Source organism: Salvelinus fontinalis, chromosome 30, assembly GCF_029448725.1.
Source record: "Salvelinus fontinalis isolate EN_2023a chromosome 30, ASM2944872v1, whole genome shotgun sequence".
NCBI lineage: Eukaryota > Metazoa > Chordata > Actinopteri > Salmoniformes > Salmonidae > Salvelinus > Salvelinus fontinalis.
Window position 1 is genome coordinate 34,427,734 of NC_074694.1, and position 21,119 is coordinate 34,448,852.

General features: G+C 43.4%; 2 long non-coding RNA genes across 3 annotated transcripts; one reads left to right on the forward strand and one right to left on the reverse strand.

The window, feature by feature from the left end:
- Nucleotides 1-11,801: 11,801 nt before the first annotated feature.
- LOC129829088 (uncharacterized) lies at nt 11,802-13,280 on the reverse strand. The gene is made up of 2 exons (XR_008755338.1): nt 12,909-13,280; nt 11,802-12,751 (listed from the first exon to the last, which is right to left on the reverse strand). It is a non-coding gene; the product is annotated as an uncharacterized LOC129829088 (long non-coding RNA).
- Nucleotides 13,281-13,377: 97 nt separating this feature from the next.
- Nucleotides 13,378-17,741, forward strand: LOC129829089 (uncharacterized). 2 transcript variants are annotated; one of them, XR_008755340.1, is made up of 5 exons: nt 13,378-13,470; nt 13,735-13,871; nt 14,005-14,257; nt 14,472-14,752; nt 14,829-17,741. It is a non-coding gene; the product is annotated as an uncharacterized LOC129829089 (long non-coding RNA). The 2 variants fall into 2 exon arrangements; XR_008755339.1 differs by having other exon boundaries at nt 14,472-17,741.
- Nucleotides 17,742-21,119: the final 3,378 nt, after the last annotated feature.

Here is a 21,119-nt window from a genome sequence, read left to right on the forward strand (position 1 = left end):
AACTGTCCGCCGCCATTGTCGCACCCCCTATTACCAGCCTGTTCAACCTCTCCTTCGTATCATCTGAGATCCCCAAGGATTGGAAAGCTGCCGCGGTCATCCCCCTCTTCAAAGGGGGAGACACCCTGGACCCAAACTGTTACAGACCTATATCCATCCTGCCCTGCCTAGCTAAGGTCTTCGAAAGCCAAGTCAACAAACAGATCACTGACCATCTCGAATCCCACCGTACCTTCTCCGCTGTGCAATCCGGTTTCCGAGCCGGTCACGGGTGCACCTCAGCCACGCTCAAGGTACTAAACGATATCATAACCGCCATCGATAAAAGACATTACTGTGCAGCCGTCTTCATCGACCTGGCCAAGGCTTTCGACTCTGTCAATCACCATATTCTTATCGGCAGACTCAATAGCCTCGGTTTTTCTAATGACTGCCTTGCCTGGTTCACCAACTACTTTGCAGACAGAGTTCAGTGTGTCAAATCGGAGGGCATGTTGTCCGGTCCTCTGGCAGTCTCTATGGGGGTACCACAGGGTTCAATTCTCGGGCCGACTCTTTTCTCTGTATACATCAATGATGTTGCTCTTGCAACGGGCGATTCCCTGATCCACCTCTTCGCAGACGACACCATTCTGTATACTTCCGGCCCTTCCCTGGACACTGTGCTATCTAACCTCCAAACGAGCTTCAATGCCATACAACACTCCTTCCGTGGCCTCCAACTGCTCTTAAACGCTAGTAAAACCAAATGCATGCTTTTCAACCGTTCGCTGCCTGCACCCGCACGCCCGACTAGCATCACCACCCTGGACGGTTCCGACCTAGAATATGTGGACATCTATAAGTACCTAGGTGTCTGGCTAGACTGCAAACTCTCCTTCCAGACTCATATCAAACTTCTCCAATCCAAAATCAAATCTAGAGTCGGCTTTCTATTCAGCAACAAAGCCTCCTTCACTCACGCCGCCAAACTTACCCTAGTAAAACTGACTATCCTACCGATCCTCGACTTCGGCGATGTCATCTACAAAATAGCTTCCAATACTCTACTCAGCAAACTGGATGCAGTTTATCACAGTGCCATCCGTTTTGTTACTAAAGCACCTTATACGACCCACCACTGCGACCTGTATGCCCTAGTCGGCTGGCCCTCGCTACATGTTCGTCGTCAGACCCACTGGCTCCAGGTCATCTACAAGGCTATGCTAGGTAAAGTGCCGCCTTATCTCAGTTCACTGGTCACGATGGCTACACCCACCCGTAGCACGCGCTCCAGCAGGTGTATCTCACTGATCATCCCTAAAGCCAAAACCTCATTTGGACTCCTTTCCTTCCAGTTCTCTGCTGCCTGCGACTGGAACGAATTGCAAAAATCTCTGAAGCTGGAGACTTTTATCTCCCTCAACAACTTTAAAAATCTGCTATCCGAGCAGCTAACTGATCGCTGCAGCTGTACATAGTCCATCTGTAAACTACCCACCCAATTTACCTACCTCACCCCATACTGCTTTTATTTATTTACTTTTCTGCTCTTTTGCACACCAGTATCTCTTCTTGCACATGATCATCTGATGATTTATCACTCCAGTGTTAATCTGCTAAATTGTAATTATTCGATTTATTGCCTACCTCATGCCTTTTGCACACATTGTATATAGATTCTCTTTTTTCTACCATGTTATTGACTTGTTTATTGTTTACTCCATGTGTAACTCTGTGTTGTTGTCTGTTCACACTGCTATGCTTTATCTTGGCCAGGTCGCAGTTGCAAATGAGAACTTGTTCTCAACTAGCCTACCTGGTTAAATAAAGGTGAAATAAAAAAAAATAAAAAAATACAAATATGATAAGCAATGACCATTTGGAGAAGACTGGTAAATAGTATTGACAGTGTTAGGAGTAGAGGAGGGGCAGTTATGACCAAATGTGAGGTATATAACCAAATGTCCATTGTATGATTTTAGAGTTCTCGTGAATAAACATTTTGACTATTGTAAGCTGTTGTAAACATTCTGACAATTCTGACTTTATATTTGTGGTAACAAATTAAATCCTAAGTCTATGCTTTACAGATGTAGACTGACTGTAGGTCCAGATTGGATCAGATTCAGGCTGGTGACGCCATTACGGGTTTTTGCTCCTAGTTCACTGTATCAGTCAGACTCAGACATATGTTCCTGTTGATTCAACACTTCCTGTTGAATCTGCAGACGTGTTGCTGTGCGTTTTGTTGCTGTGCGTTTTGCTGCCAACTTTACTTTACTTTGCTAGCTGACAACTTTACGTTTTTTGTTTTGTTTCTGTTTTTAATTACCGTTTATATTTTTAGTTTTTCCATCGCAACTTTTTTCCCTCATTCAACTTTTTCACTCCGGACGCTTTATCTGGACATGGTTCGTCAACACCTTCAACAGCCGAAGCTAAGTAGTAACATTAACATGATGTCTTCTAATTGCAGTCGCTGTACTCATAATATACAGGAGAACGATCGCCTTACGGCGAAAATAGCTGTGCTGCAAGCCCAGCTTCAGACGCAATCGTTAGGCAAGGGTAATTTCAGTGTAGGAAAGGAAGAAACAGCGTCTGTGCCACCAGTAAGTACAGATAGTAACGTTAGTATAAATCCCCCCGCACAGTCCCCGCAGCCGGACAACTTTCTCATGGCTTCTGGAGGGAAATGCTGTTGGAATGCTCAACCGGTGTCGCTCATTCAGCCGACAGAAACTTTCAACCGGTTTTCCCCATTATGTAGCGAGTCGGAGTCTGAGTCTGAGTCTTCTCTTGTCTCTACTCCTCCCGTTACGGGGTCTGAGACGCCGAAGGCTCCCACCGTTAGCTCTGACAAATTGAAAACCCTAGTCATTGGCGACTCCATTACCCGCAGTATTAGACTTAAAACGAATCACCCAGCGATCATACACTGTTTACCAGGGGGCAGGGCTACCGACGTTAAGGCTAATCTTAAGATGGTGCTGGCTAAAGCTAAATCTGGCGAGTGTAGAGAGTATAGAGATATTGTTATCCACGTCGGCACCAACGATGTTAGGATGAAACAGTCAGAGGTCACCAAGTGCAACATAGCTTCAGCGTGTAAATCAGCTAGAAAGATGTGTCGGCATCGAGTAATTGTCTCTGGCCCCCTCCCAGTTAGGGGGAGTGACGAGCTCTACAGCAGAGTCTCAGCACTCAATCGCTGGTTGAAAACTGTTTTCTGCCCCTCCCAAAAGATAGAATTTGTAGATAATTGGCCCTCTTTCTGGGACTCACCCACAAACAGGACCAAGCCTGACCTGCTAAGGAGTGACGGACTCCATCCTACCTGGAGGGGTGCTCTCATCTTATCTACCAACATAGATAGGGCTCTAACTCCTTTAGCCCCACAATGAAATAGGGTGCAGGCCAGGCAGCAGGCTGTTAGCCAACCTGCCAGCTTAGTGGAGTCTGCCAATAGCACAGTCAGTGTAGTCAGCTCAGCCATACCCATTGAGACTGTGTCTGTGCCTCGACCTAGGTTGGGCAAAACTAAACATGGCGGTGTTCGCCTTAGCAATCTTATTAGGATAAAGACCTCCTCCATTCCTGCCATTATTGAAAGAGATCGTGATACCTCACATCTCAAAATAGGGTTACTTAACCTGTCTAGGATCAGCGTGGCGCTAGCGGCACCCCCCCCCCCCCCCCCACTGAAAAACCAGTGCCGCGAAATTCAAAAAATATATTTTTTTTAAATATTTAACTTTCACACATTAAAGTCCAATACAGCTAATGAAAGACACAGATCTTGTGAATCCAGTCAACATGTCCGATTTTTTAAATGTTTTACAGGGAAGACACAATATGTAAAGATGTACATCTATTACCTAAAAATACATTAGCATAATCCACTATCTTTTATTTGTCCACCAACACCAGTAGCCATCACCAATTCGGCTAAACTAAGATATTTATAGCCCCTAACCAACAAAAAAACTCATTAGATGACAGTCTGATAACATATTTATGGTATGGGATAGGTTTTGTTAGAAAAAAGTGCATATTTCAGGTAGATGGCATAGGTTACAATTGCACCCACCGTCACAAATGGAATAGAAAAACTACTTAGAGCAACGTGTTTACCTACTTACTAATCATCAAACATTTCGTAAAAATACACAGCATACACGAATCGAAAGACACAGATCCTGTGAATACAGACAATATTTCAGATTTTCTAAGTGTCTTACAGCGAAAACACAATAAATCGTTATATTAGCATAGCACATACCACATAGCAGCCCAGCATTGATTCTAGCCAAAGTGAGCGATAAAAGTCAACATCGCCAAAAGATATTAATTTTTTCACTAACCTTCTCAGAATTCTTCAGATGACACTCCTGTAACATCATATTACACAATGCATATAGAGTTTGATCGAAAACGTTTATATTTAGCCACCAAAATCATGGTTAGACAATGTGAAATGTAACTCAGCTGGTCATAATATGTCCTTGCGCCACTTAGACAGTGATCTACTCTTATACATAAATACTCATAAACGTGACTAAAAAATATAGGGTGGACAGGGATTGATAGACAATTTAATTCTTAATACAATTGCGGAATAACATTTTTTAATTTATCCTTACTTTTCAATACAGTTTGCGCCTAGCGAAGCTACGTCATAAAACATGGCGTCCTAAGCCACTAAAATGTTTCGACAGAAACACGATTTATCATAATAAAAATGTCCTACCTTGAGCTGTTCTTCCATCAGTATCTTGGGCAAAGGATCCTTTCTTGGGAGAAATCGTCTTTTGGTGGAAAGCTGTCCTCTTGCCATGTCGAAATGCCAACTGCGTTCGGGATGAACTGAAAAGCGTGCCCAACTATTCACATCGTTTCAAAAAGAAATGTCCCAAAATCGCACTAAACGGATATAAATTGCTATAAAACGCTTTAAATTAACTACCTTATGATGTTTTTAACTCCTATAACGAGTGAAAAGATGACCGGAGAAATATAACAGGCTAAACTAACGCTTGGAACAGGTGCGCGCCGGTGTCCTCTAGGCTCATGACGCAGCTCCAAAAGAATGACTAGCTTCAGGGTTTTTTCATTTGTAGGGCCTGTGAACGCGCAATCGACCCCATTGGAATCGTCATCACGTAAAGGCATCCAGGGGAAGACGTAAGAAGTGTCCGTATAGTCATAGCAAAATCAGTGCCCTTTTAACTGACTTCAGAACAGTGGCCAACATTTCTGAAATCTGAATCCATGTCAGGGAAATTGCTGTAGAATGGGCTCTGTTCCACTTAGAGACAAAATTTCAACTCCTATAGAAACTATAGACTGTTTTCTATCCAATAATAATAATAATATGCATATTGTACGATCAAGGATTTTGTGGGAAGCCGTTTCAAAAATTACCAAATTAGCATAAATAGTCTAAACAGCGCCCCCATCCCCAACAGGTTAATGTTAGATCCCTCACTTCAAAGGCAGTCATAGTCAATGAACTAATCACTGATCATAATCTTGATGTGATTGGCCTGACTGAAACATGGCTTAAGCCTGATGAATTTACTGTGTTAAATGAGGCCTCACCTCCTGGTTACACTAGTGACCATATCCCCCGTGCATCCCGCAAAGGCGGAGGTGTTGCTAACATCTACGATAGCAAATTTCAATTTACAAAAAAAAAAATGGCGTTTTTGTCTTTTGAGCTTCTAGTCATGAAATCTATGCAGCCTACTCAATCACTTTTTATAGCTACTGTTTACAGGCCTCCTGGGCCATATACAGCGTTCCTCTCTGAGTTTCCTGAATTCCTATCAGACCTTGTAGTCATAGCAGATCATATTCTAATTTTTGGTGATTTTAATATTCACATGGAGAAGTCCACAGACCCACTCCAAAAGTCTTTCGGAGCCATCATCGACTCAGTGGGTTTTGTCCAACATGTCTCTGGACCTACTCACTGCCACAGTCATACTCTGGACCTAGTTTTGTCCCATGGAATAAATGTTGTAGATCTTAATGTTTTTCCACATAATCCTGGACTATCGGACCACCATTTTATTACGTTTGCAATCGCAACAAATAATCTGCTCAGACCCCAACCAAGGAGCATCAAAAGTCGTGCTATAAATTCTCAGACAACACAAAAATTCCTTGATGCCCTTCCAGACTCCTTCTGCCTACCCAAGGACGTCAGAGGACAAAAATCAGTTAACCACTTAACTGAAGAACTCAATTTAACCTTGCGCAATACCCTAGATGTAGTTGCACCCCTAAAAACGAAAAACATTTGTCATAAGAAACTAGCTCCCTGGTATACAGAAAATACCCGAGCTTTGAAGCAAGCTTCCAGGAAATTGGAAAGGAAATGGCGCCACACAAAACTGGAAGTCTTCCGACTAGCTTGGAAAGACAGTACCGTGCAGTACCGAAGAGCCCTCACTGCTGCTCGATCATCCTACTTTTCCAACTTAATCGAGGAAAATAAGAACAATCCAAAATTTCTTTTTGATACTGTTGCAAAGCTAACTAAAAAGCAGCATTCCCCAAGAGAGGATGGCTTTCACTTCAGCAGTAATAAATTCATGAACTTCTTTGAGGAAAAGATCATGACCATTAGAAAGCAAATTACGGACTCCTCTTTGAATCTGCGTATTCCTCCAGGGCTTAGCTGTCCTGGATCTGCACAGCTCTGCGAGGGCCTGGGATCGGGAGAGACACTTAAGTGTTTTAGTACTATATCTCTTGACACAATGATGAAAATAATCATGGCCTCTAAACCTTCAAGCTGCATACTGGATCCTATTCCTACTAAACTGCTGAAGGAGCTGCTTCCTGTGCTTGGCCCTCCTATGTTGAACATAATAAACAGCTCTCTATCCACCGGATGTGTACCAAACTCACTAAAAGTGGCAGTGATAAAGCCTCTCTTGAAAAAGCCAAACCTTGACCCGGAAAATATAAAAAACTATCGGCCTATATCGAATCTTCCATTCCTCTCAAAATTTTTAGAAAAAGCTGTTGCGCAGCAACTCACTGCCTTTCTGAAGACAAACAATGTATACGAAATGCTTCAGTCTGGTTTTAGACCCCATCATAGCACTGAGACTGCACTTGTGAAGGTGGTAAATGACCTTTTAATGGCGTCAGACCGAGGCTCTGCATCTGTCCTCGTGCTACTAGACCTTAGTGCTGCCTTTGACACCATCGATCACCACATTCTTTTGGAGAGACTGGAAACCCAAATTGGTCTACACGGACAAGTTCTGGCCTGGTTTAGATCTTACCTGTCGGAAAGATATCAGTTTGTCTCTGTGAATGGTCTGTCCTCTGACAAATCAACTGTACATTTCGGTGTTCCTCAAGGTTCCGTTTTAGGACCACTATTGTTTTCACTATATATTTTACCTCTTGGGGATGTTATTCGAAAACATAATGTTAACTTTCACTGCTATGCGGATGACACACAGCTGTACATTTCAATGAAACATGGTGAAGCCCCAAAATTGCCCTCGCTAGAAGCCTGTGTTTCAGACATAAGGAAGTGGATGGCTGAAAACGTTCTACTTTTAAACTCGGACAAAACAGAGATGCTTGTTCTAGGTCCCAAGAAACAAAGAGATCTTCTGTTAAATCTGACAATTCATCTTGATGGTTGTAAAGTCGTCTCAAATAAAACTGTGAAGGACCTCGGCGTTACTCTTGACCCTGATCTCTCTTTTGACGAACATATCAAGACTGTTTCAAGGACAGCTTTTTTCCATCTACGTAACATTGCAAAAATCAGACAATTTCTGTCCAAAAATGATGCAGAAAAATTAATCCATGCATTTGTTACTTCTAGGTTAGACTACTGCAATGCTCTACTTTCCGGCTACCCGGATAAAGCACTAAATAAACTTCAGTTAGTGCTAAATACGGCTGCTAGAATCCTGACTAGAACCAAGAAATTTGATCATATTATTCCAGTGCTAGCTTCCCTACACTGGCTTCCTGTTAAGGCAAGGGCTGATTTCAAGGTTTTACTGTTAACCTATAAAGCGTTACATGGGCTTGCTCCTACCTATCTTTCCGAGTTGGTCCTGCCGTACATACCTACACGTACGCTACGGTCACAAGACGCAGGCCTCCTAATTGTCCCTAAAATTTCTAAGCAAACAGCTGGAGGCAGGGCTTTCTCCTATAGATCTCCATTTTTATGGAACAGTCTGCCTACCCATGTGAGAGACGCAGACTCGGTCTCAACCTTTAAGTCTTTACTGAAGACTTATCTCTTCAGTAGGTCATATGATTGAGTGTAGTCTGGCCCAGGAGTGTGAAGGTGAACGGAAAGGCTCTGGAGCAACGAACCGCCCTTGCTGTCTCTCCAGGGCCGGTTCCCCTCTCTCCACTGGGATTCTCTGCCTCTAACCCTGTTACTGGGGCTGAGTCACTGGCTTGCTGGTGCTCTTTCATGCCGTCCCTAGGAGGGGTGCGTCACTTGAGTGGGTTGAGTTACTGACGTGAACTTCCTGTCTGGGTTGGCGCCCCCCCTTGGTTGTGCTGTGGTGGAGACCTTTGTGGGCTATACTCGGCCTTGTCTCAGGATTGTAAGTTGGTGGTTGAGGATATCCCTCTAGTGGTGTGGGGGCTGTGCTTTGGCAGAGTGGGTGGGGTTATATCCTTCCTGTTTGGCCCTGTCCGGGGGTTTCTTCGGATGGGGCCACAGTGTCTCCTGACCGCTCCTGTCTCAGCCTCCAGTATTTATGCTGCAGTAGTTTATGTGTCGGGGGGCTGGGGTCAGTTGGTTATACCTGGAGTACTTCTCCTGTCTTATCCAGTGTCCTGTGTGAATTTAAGTATGCTCTCTCTAATTCTCTCGTTCTCTCTTTCTCTCTGAGAACCTGAGCCCTAGGACCATACGTCAGGACTACCGGGCATGCTGACACCTTGCTGTCCCCAGTCCGCCCGGCCTTGCTGCTATTCCAGTTTCAACTGTTTCTGCCTGCGGTTACGAAACCCCTACCTGTCCCAGACCTGCTGTTTTCAACTCTTAATGATCGGCTATGAAAAGCCAACTGAGATGTATTCCTGATTATTATTTGACCATGCTTGTCATTTATGAACATTTTGAAAATCTTGGCTCTCTCTAATTTTCTCCTTCTCTCTTTCTCTCGGAGGACCTGAGCCCTAGGACCATACGTCGGGACTACCGGCCGTGGTGACTCCTTGCTGCCCCCAGTCCGCCTGGCCTTGCTGCTATTCCAGTTTCAACTCTTCTGCCTGCGGTTATGGAACCCCTACCTGTCCCAGACCTGCTGTTTTCAACTCTTAATGATCGGCTATGAAAAGCCAACTGAGATTTATTCCTGATTATTATTTGACCATGCTTGTCATTTATGAACATTTTGAAAATCTTGGCTCTCTCTAATTTTCTCCTTCTCTCTTTCTTTCTCTCGGAGGACCTGGGCCCTAGGACCATGCGTCGGGACTGCCGCCCGTGGTGACTCCTTGCTGTCCCCAGTCCGCCTGGCCTTGCTGCTATTCCAGTTTCAGCTGTTCTGCCTGCGGTTATGGAACCGCCACCTGTCCCAGACCTGTTGTTTTTCAACTCTTAATGATCAGCTATGAAAAGCCAACTGAAAATTATTCATGATTATTATTTGACCATGCTTGTCACTTATGAACATTTTTGAACATCTTGGCATAGTTCTGTTATAATCTCCACCCGGCACAGCCAGAAGAGGACTGGCCACCCCTCATAGCCTGGTTCCTCTCTAGGTTTCTTCCTAGGTTTTGGCCTTTCTAGGGAGTTTTTCCTAGCCACCGTGCTTCTACACCTGCATTCTAGCTGTTTGGGGTTTTAGGCTGGGTTTCTGTACAGCACTTCGAGATATTATCTGATGTACGAAGGGCTATATAAAATAAAATTGATTGATTGATTGATAGATATGTTAGCTACCACTATAGCTACATCCATTATTTTGTTATGCACTAAACAATACAGAATACACTTGTATGAGCTATGAACTAACTTGCAAATCTGCCTTGTAGGCTAACATTAGCTAGCCTGCCTCGTTTTATAAAAATATGGTTACCTCCATAACCAGCAATAACGTTATTTAACGGCGTTAGCTAAGTTATACCAGAAGTCATTATATTTCAGTATCTCTGGTTGTACTGACCACTACCGGTCGTTGCAGACCAAGATAGCGTTACTGCTGCATAATTGGGAGACGACGAACTCCAAGCATCTATTCTGCATACTAGCTAGGGTCCTTCAGCAGGGCATGTCAATCATAGAACTTTGGCTGTGGAGGAATGGTCAATCTGTATAGGGCCCGTGATCCTTTGAATGCTTTGGGGGCTATGAAACAATGGAGCCCCTTTCAATGAAGGGAAGCCAAGTGGGCGGAGGGGTGATTTGCATGTGGAGCTTGGCAAAGGGGGCATGATTTGTTGACATAATTGTAATACAAACCCAACTTTAATTTACTCTGACACACTGAGGTTCTAAACTCAGTTTTAGACGAGACTGACTTTATGACCAAAATGTTCCCATTTACATTTTTACCGCCAATTGGTAGTTACAGTCTTGTCCCATTGCTGCAACTCCCGTACGGACTCGGGAGAGGCAAAGGTCAAGAGCCATGCGTCCTCTGAAACACGACCCTGCCAAGCCGCACCAATGTGTCAGAAGAAACACCATACAACTGGCAAAAGTCAGTGTGCATGTGCCCGCCACAGTCGCTAGAGTGCGATGGGAGAAGAACATTTAGGACGGCCAAATCAGCCCCTAACTCAGACGACACTGGGTCAATTGTGCGCTGCCTCATGGGTCTCCTGGTCGTGGCCGGCTGTGACAGCCCGGGATCGAACCCAGGTCTGTAGTGACAGCTATAGCACTGCGATGCAGTGCCTTACACCACTGCGCCACTCAAGAGGCCCCTTTGTAGTCAAAATGTGTCTGACTCATATCGATGCCACATAAGCTGTTTTCAAAGAGTTACTTGCATTTTAGGGACAGTCACTCTTTAATCAAATGGTTTCCCGGCTTGTAAGTAAACGTTTCACTCTAATGTCTGTTTTTTCGGCACGTGACAACCACCATTTGATTTGATCTGATCCAGAGTGCCAGTGCCTCTTCTACACTCACTGTTTGGAAAAACAGTCAATGCGCTTTTGAGAAGTAGTGTGACCTACACAGATAGTTCCTTAATAAGGCAGGAAAATGTGCAGACAGTGCAAGGTGTGTGTAGACTTTCACTAGCGACTGGAAAAGAGTAATCCAGGGACTCACCTCTCAGGCAGGGGGACATTCATTTTTCTCTGTTCTCCTTTTCACTGTAGTGTTTTTGCGGACTTGAGTCTGCAGAAACACTACAGTGAATACTGTAGTATTTACTGCAGTATACTATAGTATAAATACTGTGTAAAAAATTGTCGTGTGTGTATATATACACTATAGTAATTACTGTAGTGTTTTTGCGGACTGTAGTATCCTGTAGTATTTACTGTTGTGTTTTTGGGGACATTACTGTAGAATTTACTAAAGTGTTTTTGTTGCATTATCTTTGACATAGAAGTAGGAAGCCTTCTCCTTGAGGAAACATACTGTAGAAATACTAAAAGAGCAAATGTTCCATAACCTGTAGTTAGGTAGGTCTGAGTTCTGAACAGAGAGTTCAGCGCCTCTGCTCTGTTCTTTAATCATAGGGAACACAATACACGGTCAATACTTGGCATGTAGGTTTCTCACTTACAGGTGGCAAAAATTGGGATATGGGGGCAGGGTACTGTATATATAGTACGTCCTGACTCCTGACACTTGTTAAATCAAACTTTATTAGAATTGCGTTTTAAAAATCTTGATACATTTTAGAGCACACATTTTGAAACAAAATAAAACACGTATTGCTGGGGAAATTCCCAGGGACCACCACCTTTTTGCTTTAAGCGCCTTTATCATTGGGAAAGTGCTAAACTATAACCAAAGCAAGATAATGATGATTGTGAGCACTTATGAATGCATTTTTCATACAAGCTCAATAAAAAACACAAACATTAAAAGGTAGAAGATACAACATTAAAATAATAAGGTAAGAGGAACAGCAGGCTTTAGCATAATTGTTCATCAAATTATACATCCTGTAAAATAATGTTTCTCTTCTGATCTGCCCTGGAATGTTCAGTGCTACTCCTTACCTCCTCCCACCTCTTCCTTTATTTCCTTCTTTATGTCTTCCTCTTTTATGTCCTCGCTCTCTCTTTCCCTCTGCTCTCCTCTTTCCTCAATGACAAGCTTTGCCATTTTCTCCTCGACATGCTCTGTCGTCTCGACGCTCTTGACACTCTTTCTCACTCTCTCGCGCAGGACTGGGAAATCCTTTGGGAATATCATTAACGTCTTACTATTATCCTGCACCATGATTGTCCCAGTAGTATAATACACATTTATAGTGCCTGCATTTGTTTTCAGTTGTTTGAAATATTCCCTAGTTCTTTTGTCCCACTTTTTTCCCTCAGGATAGTGTTTCAGTAATTCCTCTTCCCATGCAGAACCGTTTGGTGTGTAGAAAATGAGATCGCACGTAGCCTTTTTTCTTTCATCACGATATAAAGTCTCTGGATTTTCCTGCAAAACATTTTTTTTATATATTTTCTTATCTATCTGCTCAGGGTAGGGGATGAGGGGGGGCAGATTGTTCAGTTGTTCTCCCTCTGCCATTTCTCGACGTGGCAACTAGATTTCCTTTGATTGTTTGTTTACTACCACCTGTAATAAAGAGGAATGTTCATGTATTTATTATCTAGGTCACTCATTAACAACATATTTTCTTTAAAATATAGCCCAGGTTAAATATTAGGAGCAGGGCCCTGTATTTCCTTGACTAATATTGGAGGTACTCTGTACTCACTCTGGAGGTACTCACTCTGGAGCTGTGTGTCCGCTTTCTGATCTCGCCTCTCTGTCTGTAGAAGATCTGTGTTCGTTCAGTTCTGTAGCCTTTTCCTCTTCCTTTAACAACCTCGGTGTAGCAGGAAATACATTACTGTGTCCACTCTTGGAAATTGTCTGCAAGGATAACTGAAAAGATGACCGCGAAAGAAGTGTAACTGGTGATATCTCCGCTGGTCACCCCGTATATACAGTAGGTTCATTTAAGGTGACGTGTCAGATAGAAAGATACGCCTTTCTGACGTTGAGGTCTCGACTGAATGAAAACGATACTAATCTGAATTATGTGAGTGAACCCAGATGAAACTTCAGGGATGAATGTTGATCGACTGGATATACTTGAAAATACGATGGTTGCCAAGGATCAGTTTGCATTGCTACGTTGCCATCTAACTATTTATCTCCCTCTCCCTCGCTCTCTCTCTCTCCCTCGCTCTCTCTCAGTGTCCGTTCAGGAGAGTTTGGAGAGGAAGTTTGGAAAGCAGGGAGGGCCGATCCCTGTTGTTCCCACCGCTGACTTCCAGGCCAGAGTCGCTGTGAGCACACACACACACACACACACACACACACACACACACACACACACACACACACACACACACACACACACACACACACACACACACACACACACACACACACACACACACACACACACACATACATACACACACACACACACACACACACACATACACACACACATACACACACTTACACATACACACACACAAATTATGGAAATGATGTAGTGTGTTGGCAGTTTGATAACACATCTTTCCTTCCTCTCTCCACTCCAGGTGCTTCTGAGAAGGACATTGTTCACTCTGGGCTGGCCTACACCATGGAGAGATCTGCCAGCGTAAGAGTGTGAGCGTGCTTACACGTGTGTGTCAGCGTGCGTGTGTCCGTACGTGTGTCTGCGTGCGTTTGTGAGGTTAGTGCCGATGAGTCAGATCCTAGAATTAAATCAGATGTTCTCTGAGACAGACTGTGATAATGACAATGCCCCCGCCCTGGCCCGGGGCACCTCTCAATCACAACACCATGTGTCTGTGTATGTTTGTCAGATTACCTGTTTTGAACAATGGATGCCAACAATGGACAGAGAGCAAGAGGAGTAGGAGGGAGAGGAAGAGGAAGAAGAGGACGAGGGCAAAGAAGAGAAGGAAGGAGAGCCATCTCTGATGAGATTAGGGCAACACTTGTTGATCATGTGATCAACCACGGTTTGACCATGAGAGAGGCTGGACTGAGAGTCCAGCCCAACTTGAGTCGATTTACAGTGGCGTCCATAAATCGAACCTTCAGAAATGAGAACAGGTATGCAACTATCTAATGACTATTTTAGCATTACAGTAATGTACTGTAAAATACGTATGACTGCATAGTATTGCATAAACATTTGTAACTCTAAGCCATCCATTTACTGCACTGCATTAAATGAAGGAGGTTGGTTATCATGCTGTACTACATTTTTTTGTACATTGTTTACAGTTCCTATCCTGAACACATACTGTGTTTGAATTCTGTACAGAGTGGAAAGGCAAAGACATCATGGAGGACGAGGACGTTTGTTTACAGATGTACAAGAGACTGCAATTATAAATATGGTTTTGGCCAACAATGCAATTAGGATTCGAGAGATAAGAGAGCATATCTTGAATAATGACACCATATTTAACAACATCAATGCTGTAAGCCTGTCGACCATACAACGCATCCTCCAACGGCACCGAGTGACGATGAAACAACTTTACAAGGTGCCATTTGAGAGAAACTCTGACAGTCAAGAATATGCGACATGACTTTGTAGAGGTATGTATGCAACACTACTTCCAGTACTTCAGACATACCATATTTACTCATCTGTATATCCTTTTGTCTGTTACAGAGAGTATTGGAGCTGGATGCCCATGTAATTCGCCATGAATTTATTTATGTGGATGAGGTTGGCTTCAACCTCACCAAAACCAGGCGCCGCGGAAGAAATGTAATAGGACAGAGGGCAATTACCACTGTCCCTGGACAGCATGGGGGTAATATAACTATGTGTGCTGCCATCACTCAAAACGGGGTCCTCCATCACAATGCCACACTGGGTCCGTACTACACCGGCCATATGCTCACTTTTCTGGATGCAATTTACACAATGCTTGTCCCTGATCCAGATCAGGAGCCTGCTAGATTTGTGGTTTTATGGGACAATGTTAGTTTTCACCGGGCTGTTCTGGTCCAAAACTGGTTTGCCACCCATCCACAATTTGTAGTTTTGTACCTACCCCCATATTCACCTTTTCTAAATCCCAAACATTCTAAATCGATGTTTGACAAGAGAAAACGTATCTTGTGATGTGGACGAAGTATTGTGGCCAGACCCAGGCCGGAGAAGAGATGAAGCGTAGCTTGGCACTGGTGACCCCCCCCCCCCCCTACCAATTCCTGGACTGCACCCCCGGGACCCCACACACACAATTGTGTTCTTTACTGTATTCTAAAGATAATACTTTTGGTTTACATATGTTTATGGTTTTGTTGTATGCTACTGTATACAACAGTAATGTTTGGCCTAATAATCTTTTTTGTTTCTACATTGCATTGGTGTTTACAGTGTACTTGTTACCCCTCTCAGCAGATTACTTTCACTGTAGAACATTGTATTGAAATGTAGATATAAGCCTCTGAAAGACCAAAGAGCTTAAGATTTAGAACAACAGTGTTTACATGGTATATCCAAAAATGTACTATTATGAAAGCAGTGTTTGCCATTTGATGCAAATGTTTAATTCTGACATGTGTTTATGGCATTTTGAATGCAGTGTTGCATTTTGAAGGAGATGTGAGGCATTTTGCATTTTGTGTGTGCAGTGTTGGGAATTGTGGGTAGAGTTTTGAAAAAAGGAGACAGTTTTGAAAACGCGTGTAAGCAGTTGGAAAAAAAACTGTAAGACACTTCATGTTGGTGTTTCCTTCATTTTGGCAGTTACCTGTATGTCTGGATCACATGTTGGTCCTATGATGGAAATAGTTCTTCTGCAGGGTAGCACTGACCTGACAGAGAAAGAGTCATATGTCTAGAGAGACAATACCCCTCTCTCTCCTTTAGACATCATTCACTCTCACCCTATAAACACATCATTGGGTAAGCCTCTGTAGGGGGTCTGTGTTTGTTTACTGTGTACTGACTCTGTTTGAGTTGGACTACTTCCAGTTGCCATAGCTACTTAGTTGTATCAGGCTCCTACTGCCAAACACCAGGGTTGTTTAACCCACCGGTGAGAGACAGTGATGATAAAGGGTTGGGTAGGGATTATTCATCATCAGTGATGAGTGTTTCATCCAACAGTCCCAGTTGTTTTTCCAGAGTGTTGTATCTGCTCTGTGGGTGTTTCTGGGGATTGAAATTCATCTCATTGGTCGGTCTCTCTCAGGCCATAACCAGCCGGAGCTCCGGGAGGGGAAACAATGGTCCTACCCAGCAGAGGCTGAGGGGTAATCTCAGAGCTAACAGCACTACCAGAGTAAAACTGTGTTTACAGCAGTAACAGGCACCTAATCATACCTAAATAATGTGGGGTGGTACAGAGAAGAACTGCTACCAACAGTCAGCCAAGATGGCTGTTAGTGCCTGTCCTTCCTGCTGGATCCAAACCCTGTAGATGAGTTGCCCAGCTGGCACAAGTGTATAAGGTTGGCTCTGTATGCGCGCCCAGAGGTTGGCATGGTGTGTGAACATGAATCTTAAGAGAGGAAGGGCCACCCTCCATGATATAATCGGCAGGGAGATAACGTGTGTGTGTGTGTGTGTGTGTGTGTGTGTGTGTGTGTGTGTGTGTGTGTGTGTGTGTGTGTGTGTGTGTGTGTGTGTGTGTGTCTCATGATGCCAAACGTCCTGCACGGTGTTGGGGTGTAAGCACAACCCCCACCTGTGGACGTCGGGCCCTCATACCACCCTCATGGAGTCTGTTTCTGACCGTTTGAGCAGACACATGCACATTTGTGGCCTGCTGGAGGTCATTTTGTAGGGCTCTGGCAGTGCACCTCCTTGCACAAAGGCGGAGGTAGCGGTCCTGCTGCTGGGTTGTTGCCCTCCTACGGCCTCCTCCACGTCTCCTGATGTACTGGCCTGTCTCCTGGTAGCGCCTCCATGCTCTGGACACTACGCTGACAGACACAGCAAACCTTTTTGCCACAGCTCGCAATGATGTGCCATCCTGGATGAACTGCACTACCTGAGCCACTTGTGTGGGTTGTAGACTCCGTCTCATGCTACCACTAGAGTGAGAGCACCGCCAGCATTCAAAAGTGACCAAAACATCAGCCAGGAAGCATAGGAACTGAGAAGTGGTCTGTGGTCACCACCTGCAGAATCACTCCTTTTTTGGGGGTGTCTTGCTAATTGCCTATAATTTCCACCTTTTGTCTATTCCATTTGCACAACAGCATGTGAAATGTATTGTCAATCAGTGTTGCTTCCTAAGTGGACAGTTTGATTTCACAGAAGTGTGACTGACTTGGAGTTACATTGTGTTGTTTAAGTGTTCCCTTTATTTTTTTGAGCAGTGTATATAAGGCCACACTTTAACAGCCGAGTTTTAAAGTAACACAGTGGTCTGAAACTCCTGGTTTGCAGGCCATATCAGGCAAGTCACATTATGTTGGCTTGCAAAATAATACAGTGTCTTCGAAAAGTATTCAGACCCCTTGACTTTTTCCACATTTTGTTATGTTACAGCCTTATTCATCACAACAGAGAGAAAGGTTATTGGCACCCCTGAAATCAGTCACTTGAAATAAATTCCTTAGGCCCCATAGGCGGAAATCCCAGGGGGGACAGGGGGGACACGACCCCCCCATCTTGGGAAAAATATGATTTGTCCCCCCCAATATATCACTGTAAACATAACTATGTAATTTCAATAATATTAATAATACGCAATGAAAGCACTTGTGCTGATTATAGACACTTAATAGCGCATTTAAATTTCAAAAGATTGCGACCCCCCCCCGCCCTTTGCCGCACAATGGTTTGATCCACTGCCAGTTGTTTAGCTGGCAAGGTAATAGAGAGTTCGTATCTACTGTCCGAAAGGGACATGTACGTAACTGACGTGAGGTTAATCCAGTCAATCCATAGCAGGTCCATAGCAATGTTATTTATTTATTTTTATGTTGGCAGGGTTCACACACTAGGGGAATTTGCTGAGCTAGCGCGCAAACTAAAGCAAACATTAACTATCAAGCTAGCTAGTACCTATTCCATTTATGTGGCGTCGTCAAAGATGGAATCTTTGCTATCGTCAGTTTATTCCAAGATCAGCATGCAGCTGTAGTGCTTCGACGTCCCTGTGATAAGGTTAGCAATAAACTGAAGTCCAAACTGAACAGAACAGAACTACACTCTCTTCTACCATTGTCTTAAATATATATAATGGTCTCGTTGCAAAAGATAAATTGTCGATGGGGGACTTTTTTTATTTTATTTTATTTCACCTTTATTTAACCAGGTAGCAAAGATTATCGCAAACACACAGAAACGGAATTGGTGCTCGCTAGCTTTACAAATTCAGCTATTGTTGGAAGCCAGCCAATATGAAACAAACTATTTAAATTACAAAAGGTTGCAGCATGTGTTGTGTAAATGTGTGTGTGTGTGCAGCTAGGCCAGCCAGGTAGAAAAATGGCAGAAAAAAGTAAGAAGACGGACATCAGAGTATTTGTCAGTACACCAAAACGCATAGTAAGAACTCTAGTATCCTAATATCTCAAAGACTAGTTGATAAAATGTTCATAAGAAGTGAAGAAGTGAAATGCTAATGGAAATGTTTCACAATGATGTCATTAGGCAGAGCAGGCAACAGATGGCACACAGACAGCAGAGTTGGGGACAGATATGCAGGGACAGATTGGCAGACAGGGAGTCTCAGGTAAGTTTGTTGAGTCTTTGTTTGGCAACATTATGAAAGGTTCTCAATTTTTTTGACTTGTAAAATAGGGACATAATTGGAAAATGCCATGGATACCCCCACTCTCAACTTAAACTGGTGACTAAACTAAGATTTGTTTACGGCAATGGTATTGCTGTTGTGATTAATTGTGTAGTTTTGGGTACCGGTAGTTAGGAGTACGGCAAACACCTTTGTCCAGTTACCACAGTGATGGCACAAAACCATATCAGCCACACCCACAATTTATAGAACCGCAAACTCTTGCCAACAGAGTGTTGACATTTCAAGAGAGATGGTTTCGCGATTTCCCCTGGCTACATTATAATCCATCAATAAAAGGAGTGTTGTGTTTTCACTGTAGCCAAGGGTTTTCAAGCCAGCCATCTTTTGGCCAAAGAGCTGATGCTGCCTTCATTAGTGCAGGATTTAGGAACTGGAGAAAAGGCATTGAAAAATTCACAGCACATCAAAATTGCCAAACCCACCGCCACTTTGTAATTGTAACAGCACACCAGCTAAATCCAATCAGTGTCCAGTTATGTCCAGCGCGTGGGGTAAACAGCAGGATGACGCAAGGCATTGCTTGATGAAAATTGTTAGTTCGGTGCGGCATGTAGTAAGACAGGGACAAGCCTTTAGAGGCCACACGGATGACAGTGGGAATTTATACCAGATTTTGAAACTTAGGGCAGAAGAGGATGATCCCATTTTACTGAAGTGGTTAACAGAGCGTACCACAATGTACACAGGCCCAAAAGCACAGAATGAAATTCTGAACATCATGGCCAATAGTCATTCGAGGCATTGCAGCTGAGATTAGGTCTCTTCCGATTGTACAATTTTCATTAATTGTTGATGGTACTCAAGATGTCTCTGGTGCTGAACAGGAGAATGTCTGTCTGCGTTATGTTGACCATGACCTTGTCCCTCACAAGGAGTTTATTGGGCTATACAGGGTGTCGGAGACAACAGGCGAGGGCATTGCGAAAGTGCCAACTGATGTGTTGTTGAGGAAACCCGCAAACATATGCTCGGTTCTTTTGTTCAGTAGTGTGTATAGCAGTGGTTCTCAACCTTTTTGGGGTACTGGAACCCCTGCATATTTTGAGGCAAGGCATGCAAGGTTTTGAGCGGTCCTCAGGGACCTCCACCCCCTCTATATTATATGTAAACTTACTGGAAACCTTGTGGTACTGACTACATTCATTACACTTTTTTTATTTCACGGACCCCTTGCAATTAGTCCATGGACCCCTGTTTGAGAACCCATGGTGTAATTGATAGTTGTTCTTTTGTTTAGTAGTTTTCAGTACACTTACAAATGATTTATTTCATGTTATTTTATTTAAAATGGCATACTTTGTGTGACATACTTGTCCATAGCTGCTGTTTGAAGAGTTGAGACACTGAAGGATATTTTGTTTGATTTATTTGGGTTTTTCATTGAAGTAGTTATTTTGCTTTTAGAACTGTACTTATTTTAAGCTTTTTGTTCTTGCAAAGATATTGTAGACTCAGGCCAGGTGCACATATTTAATGACTATATAAATGTATCAGAAAAAGTCAAATTAAAAGGTCAATTCAATACGGAGACCAACTTTGTGATGGGTCTCAATGGAGATTCTTTTAGATGTGATCACACCATGTTCATTGTATTTATGAAAACTACACCCATACAGTGTACAGTACCATTGTCACCTACTGACCTTTCTTGATATTGCTGGTTGTAAGTACGAATACCTGCATACATACTGGACTGGTAAGGAGCACTGCTATAACTATTATTAGTAGTAGAATTATAATGATTTAAACATTTGAACAAGTTGGGAAAACCCTTCAGTTAACTACTGTACCTATCAATTATCCAGTTGTAGGAATTATGGTTCCTCAATATACATTTAACAACGTATGCTATGTGTTAAAGCACTACTTTTGGTGTCCCCCTCAGGAATTGCTCTTGAGAAAATTTAATGTAATTGTCCCCTCCAAGGTTGATCTCAGATTTTCGCCCCTGTTAGGCCCTAATCTTTGGATTTTACATGACTGGGCAGGGGTGCAGCCATGGGTTGGCCTGGGAGGAAATAGACCCACCCACTTGGGAGCCAGGTCTTCCCACTGGGGAGCCAGACCCAGCCAATCAGAATGAGTTTTCCCCACAAAAGGGCTTTATTACAGACATAAATACTCCCTTCTCCTCCTCCCTCCCCTCAGACCATCCTGCAGGTGAAGAAGCCGGA